At 33.3% G+C, this 6,821-nt stretch overlaps 1 long non-coding RNA gene across 1 annotated transcript in view; it reads right to left on the bottom strand.

Moving 5' to 3' along the window:
* Positions 1-6,575, bottom strand: part of LOC118765559 — a 20,277-nt gene extending 13,702 nt beyond the window's left edge. The window contains exon 1 of the long non-coding RNA XR_005001421.1: positions 6,541-6,575. This is a non-coding gene — a long non-coding RNA (uncharacterized LOC118765559). The remainder of the gene's footprint in view (positions 1-6,540) is intronic.
* Positions 6,576-6,821: the final 246 nt, after the last annotated feature.

The following is a 6,821-nucleotide window of genomic DNA, read 5'->3' as shown; positions in this document are numbered from 1 at the left end:
CAGATATTTTTCACGAGGCATTTCCGTCCCTGCCTCGGCAATATCTGACCTAAAATTTTCAAATCATCGCACTCGCGCCAAATTTATCGGCAGCAAATAAATATAAGCCGCCGATTCCATTACGGAATTAACCAGAAAATTCATAATTAATCAATATAGGGTGGCAAACAATTTTGTAGAATTTTTTTGCCACCAGCGGTCTAGTGGGAAAAAATTAAATAGTCATAGACCATTTTTAAGTTCAACATCACAATCAAGGAACGGCCATAAAGGGCGTTTCACCCACTAGAAATAACAGCCAAAAGCTTCAACCGCAAAATAACACCAATATGCCTCTCTTCTCAATTTGTGTGTGTGTGTGTGCGTGTGTATGCAAGTATATATGTGAGATAATAGTTTCAATATTAATAGGAAGGTATATAATAATTTCAGTATTAAAACTGAAAATAAATCACATTGAAACGGAGATGTCATTGTGTCACGTTTGATACGTAATACTGAAATGGTGTATGTAATAAAACCTTTTCCGGGTCACATTATGCAAGAGGTTGAAAGTTTTCGGGGTCCACCACACTGCATGACCTCTAAGTAAGTGTTGTGTAATATATGAATGAAATCGGTTGAGTAGGTCTTGAGTGTTAGTGATGCAAATATACAGACAGAGAGACACACATTCTCAGTTTTATATTTATATAGATTATACTAAAGCCGTGTGAGTGGATCTGATAGAGGGAAACTGAAAAAAAAGCCTGTCGGATATATGTATGTATGTACATATTTGTGTGTGTGTTGTTTGTATGTAGTTTTGCATATCTATGAGTATATTTTGGTTGTATACATGTATATATTTTTCGTATATGTATATATCTGTGTATATGTACCTGTGTATGAATATATATATTTGTATGAATATGTGAATATATATATATATATATATATATAATATATATATATATATATATATATATATATATATATATATATATGCGTATATATATGTGCATGTATATGTTTAAGTTTTGTCATCATAATCTATATAATATTAATGAATTTGGAAAATTAATTTTTAGTGGAATATTTCAGAATTTTGGATCTTCTAGTGCAAATTATTGTAGTTACTGTAAAATTATATTAGTAATTTAATATTAATTGCATATTACAATAAGATATCTTCATTATACTAAATAATTATATGTATAAATACATTCATTAAATTTATTAACAAATTGATGAAAATAACATTAATAATAATGATGATGATGATGATGATGATGATGATGATAAATGAATAGCGTTATTTGACTCACTAAACTGAATAACTACAATACTAATTATTATAGTATTGAATAGTTTCTAACTTGTATTGTTATGGCAACAATATTATTTCGTTACTTTTGAAAGAATTAATAAAACCTGGATATATACTATTTATAGATCCTTCTATAAAAAAATAACATCAGTTATATTTATCGAGTTCGGTACCCAAACCTTGCTTTGTTTTTTATATAGTTGAATTTTATTTGAAGAATTTTCCCTTCCATAATGTATGAATATAGGAACCTCTGCTTGTTAGTTACTGTGAATACTCCTTATTTAAGTAACTTCAAACCTGTTTACTTCTAAAAAAAACTAGTGATATTTTGATATCCATTATTATAGTCTAACTCTATATCTATGAGATAATATAGGTTGCAGTTATTGTAGCTCTAACTTTATCTTCATATTTATTACGAAATTCTCCCTCCGGTAAATTAAATGAAGAATATAATATAGATGTTTTCGATCCAGTTTGGATTCTTTGCCATCAAATTTGAATTCTTTGCAATCAAATTTGAATTTTTCAATTGGTATTCAAGCCTTGAAAAAATAAGAGTTAAACTATATCCTCATATCTTAAATATAGAACTGTGAACTGGGTTTTTAATAATCAAACAATGTATATACGCTGAAACAAATTGTTGACTCATTTGATTATTTAATAATTTTTTATGTTATCTTATCTTGTCTTATATTATATTATATTCATAGTATACTATGTTATACACGGTGCGAGGGGTATTTGAGGACAGATTTGTTATACAATAGAACAACTATATTTCCGCATAAATAAATATGTATTTGAATATACATTTCTGTAGATAGATTTGTTAATGATTTTTGAAGCAAATTAGTTTATTAAATTCCCTTCGGCTTCGATCACTGCTTTAATGTGGGACCGAAACCGCTTGCATGCTGACACTATATGGTCCTTATTCCCTTTGGACATCACCTGGACAATTGCGGTCTTCAGTGAATCCATGACATTATGAAGATAACGGTCAGTCTCTCTTTCAACATTGCTCCACACTCTGGCGAGTTTGGAACCCATATATTGAGTGTTACATAAACGTAAATATTGTCCGACATTGATGGGTGACTAAGACTTTGTGACAAGGTGTTGTATCCATAGCATATTTCATCAATCCGTGGCTTGTTAACAGTTTCCAGCAACTCAATGTATCTAGCAGCATTAATTCCAAGACGGTGGAAACAAAAGGGTTGCATCACATGACCTTCGCTACTCACCACTTCTAAAACCATCAAAGTTGCTGGAAGTTTCGTGTGCATCATTCTCGGTACTTCAGACAGACACATAGCCCCCTGTAATTTCCTCCCTTAGACTTTTGAACCTGGTCGTTGATTTTTTCGTCATAAAAAAAACCAAAGCATGCTTTGTTCGTGAGGGATTTTCACTTTGTTAAGTAACCGTTTGAACGAATGAGACGGTTTGTCTATGTCTTTGCAGACACGAATTAGCTTCTCCTCTTTACATAGGACATGTACCGAAAATAACGATGTACCACAGTTCTGATAGTCCACTATGACACACGAGGTTCTTTAGCAATGAATCTCATTGAGCTTCTGGGGTTTTCATTGATATTGTTTTGAACATGCGGTATAACTTCCGGTATCCTTTTAGTGTCTGAGCGTTTTGAATGTGTCTTCCCTTTGATACAAGTGAAACATTACCATCACACACCTCCGATTCCAACCGAAATTTGCGTACAGATGATCTTGCAGCTTTTAGAAATTTACTAATTTCTAAATCACTGTGATTTGCATGTATAACAACTGTGACTGCTTGTATTTTCATTTCTTGAGTTAGCATATCTTGAAAGAATTATCTGAAAAAAAAAAATGATGCATTAAATAAATTGAAGGAGTAGTGAACTAAAATCAAAATGTCCCCAAATATCCTCCGAACCCTGTTTTATAATATTGGATTGTCAGTTGTATCTCTATTTAATTCCTTGCATATATATATATATATATATATATGTATATTGGAAGATTTGGAGATGATGTACACATATTTTATATTAGAAGAAATGAGGTACTCAGAAAATCGGATGGTTTATATTTACAGATATTTATTTGTATATTACATTTTTATGCATCATATAACTTAGATCATGTATTAGCGCTTTCTCCCATTCTAGTGGGGTTTTCAAATCAAACTAAGTTCCTGTGTGAAAATTTTGACCATTTTATAGTGGTATTGAGTTTGTAGTGGTGGGGAGGAATATAAGACAGTACAAGAGGGTGATGGATGAGGAGAAACTGAGAGAGAGAGCATGTGTGTGTGTGTGTGCGCGCGTGTGTGTGTGCTTGTATTTGGAATAAGTGCTAAAGAAATAGAGATGTGTGTATGTGTGTGTGTGTATTTGTTGCGTGTCTTTGTGTCTGTGTTTGTCTTTCACCGACGCTTCACAACCTGCGTTGATATGTTTGGATTCCAGTAACATAGAAGTTCAGGACGAGAGACTCTCAGAATCAGCACGAGGTTTTAAAAAAGAAGAACTAGGGTAGTTTCATTAGACTATATATTAATTAAGGTGGTGCCCCAGCTTGGCCACAATTCAGTGATTGAAACAAATAGAACATAAAAGATACAATGTGTGCTCTTCGGTACCGAATAATTGCACGAAATATATCTGAAAGCAATAAAATAGACTTGTAAATTGTCCAACTATGAGGAAAGCCTCAGGAAGTCCTCTGAATTGGTAGGTTTTTGATCTCTGCTACATACGACAGTAAAACATCAACACTTCAAGAGAAAAAATGTTGACAACGTGTCTGCTGGTTTAATACGGCTAAAAGGCAAGCAGTAAAATATCTGCTTTCTCTGTCTTTCTCTTTCTTAACTACTCACTCATTTTTTACTTTCCTTCTCGAAAATAAGAGAATACAAAGAAAATACCATCAGCGCTCTTCCTATAAGTGAAAGCAAGCAGTAAAAATATTGCCTTCCCTTCCCTATGTTTCCGCTGACAACTTTATACTAAGAAATGAAGAAAAGCGAAATAAAAGTATATATGACTACAATGAATCTAGAGGAAATTACCAACAATCAGTTATATATTATACAAAAAACGTTTATCATGGGAAAATAGTAAGGCATGCAGTACACGAGTTGCATACATAGACCTTTCGCCCCTGATATTTATACATAAATATATGTACATATATATATTTATATATATATATATATATATATATATATATATATTCTATTTATTCTTTTATTCCTTTTCTGTTTCAGTAATTTTACTGTAGTCTTGCTGGAGCACCGTCTTTACTTGAACGAAACGACCCCAGGACTCATTCTTTGTAAGTGGAACCTAGTCAGCCTTAGAATCTCTGAGGCTATCCTCATACACAAAAAGAACCCCAAATAAACAACAGAAGAGAGTTACAGGAAGGTAGCTGGTTGCCAAAGCAACACCTTTCCTCTTCACACACTCACATCGACAACATTCCTCTATATCTTAAAAATGGGGTCATAATCCCGAAATATTGAATACAAGGTAAGTTTACATTCAATCACATAATTGTTTGCTTGTGATTTACCTTGAATTTACATCGCATTGTTTTGGCTTTACCCACGATCTTTCATACAATATATTCTACAAAATGCTTCATAGTAATTATTTCATTATTGTATATATATATATATATATGACGGGCATCTTTCAGTTTCCGTCTCCCAAATACAATTTAAAGGCATTAGTGGGCCCAAAGATATTGTAGAAGACACTTGCCAAAGGTGCCACGCCGTAGGACTGAACCTATAACAATGTGGGTGGGATACAAGCTCTTTTCTACACAGCCACACCTAGTGTGCGGTGAATTAACTGTCGTCTAAATTACACAAACATTAAAATGATATTGCCATCCAATTTTAACTGATATATTTTGCGAAATTACATAAAAATATCTTGAGATACTAAACGGTAAATTTATTCAATAAAATCGCCATTGGCTTCAACCACGGCCTCCAGATATTTCAGTATCTCCTGCAGCTCTTCTAGACGGTCTCCTTGTTTAAGTTGCCGATTGCTTCCGAAATCGTTTCCTTCAGTTCATCTTTGTACAATCGTTAAGTAATTCAATTAACAGGTTTTGGGAAATCAATACCTATATGTTTTGGGGTAAAACTTTCGGAGACTGCAAAAAGTAATTATAAATAATCGAAAGACTATATAATAGGAACCCCTAATTAACTGCATTTGTTATAATTATTTCTAAGGCAGTGAGGTGGTAGAATCACTATGTGAAATGCATCTTTTAGGCACAGCTTACAGGCTAAGCGTTAACCTTTGCATGGAAGCCCCGAATCTATTATGGACCACGACAAAATATAGGAAATATTTCTTTTTTTGAGATGATATATGTGACTGGCGAGTGTTGTGGATTTACTGTGTTTCTTGTATCTAAAAGAATTGAGAAGAGAGGCATATCGTTGTTTAAACGTTTTTGATTGACCCAATATATATAACTGTAGAATTGTGCAATGTATTGAGGACGGTGCATTTATAAATTACAATAGATATTCTACAATGGGCTTGTAGAGGGCAGAGAGACCCAGGATGGTAACTACAAGTAGGTGTATTTTGGGGATTATTTTCAGAAATGGAGGAGATAATACTGTCAGAGGAGAAGATAGAGATGGGTGTAGAAAGGTCTAAGTTATTAGTATTGTTATTACTATTACCATTGTTATTGCTATCGTTGTTAATTATTCTATCTGAAACGGTGGTGGAGGTTGTTGTAGTATTTTGGATAGTGTTAGTAGGATAGGTTGAGTTATGGTTGTAGTCTAACATGGGTTTCAATGCAAGAGCTGTGTATATATTGCGTGTTCGTGTATTCAGTGTATTCAATGCAAGAGCTGTGTATATATTGCGTGTTCGTGTATTCAGTGTTACTGTGAGTTTTGATAGTAGAGAGAAAGCTTTTGTTTATTAGCTGCTGCTATAATAGACTCGATATTGGGTGGGGTGGCTTAAAATAGCTTCAGAATAGATCGATTAAAGATAGAGTAATATTTATGTTGACGGGGGAAGTTGTGTGCCTACACGTATATTTGTGCGTGTGCATGTATGTGTATATGTATGCGCACGCATATAAGGACATGCAAGCGGATACATGTGTTTGTAAATGTGTGTGCATGGTTATTTGTGTATATTTGTATATGAATGTGGGTATATATATCTATACATATATATATATATATATATATGTGCGTGTGTGTGTATATGTATATGTACATGCATATGTATACACAAATATATATGAGTGAGTGGGTACATGTGTATATATGTATACGTTACCTATGTACCTGTATGCGTGTGTGCGTGTGACCGGATATTGTTGATCGGCTATACACGACGTGTCGAGGATTGTTATATAATTTGATATGGATATATTTGGGATACTTATATCCATTCTTGACATTGCGTCTGCTTTTCTGTGGTGTTGTATAAGTATTTCATTTATTT

The sequence above is a fragment of the Octopus sinensis genome, linkage group LG12, assembly GCF_006345805.1.
Source record: "Octopus sinensis linkage group LG12, ASM634580v1, whole genome shotgun sequence".
Lineage (NCBI taxonomy): Eukaryota > Metazoa > Mollusca > Cephalopoda > Octopoda > Octopodidae > Octopus > Octopus sinensis.
Note: the sequence above shows the minus strand (reverse complement) of the source record. Positions and strands in the feature narration are given on the sequence as shown.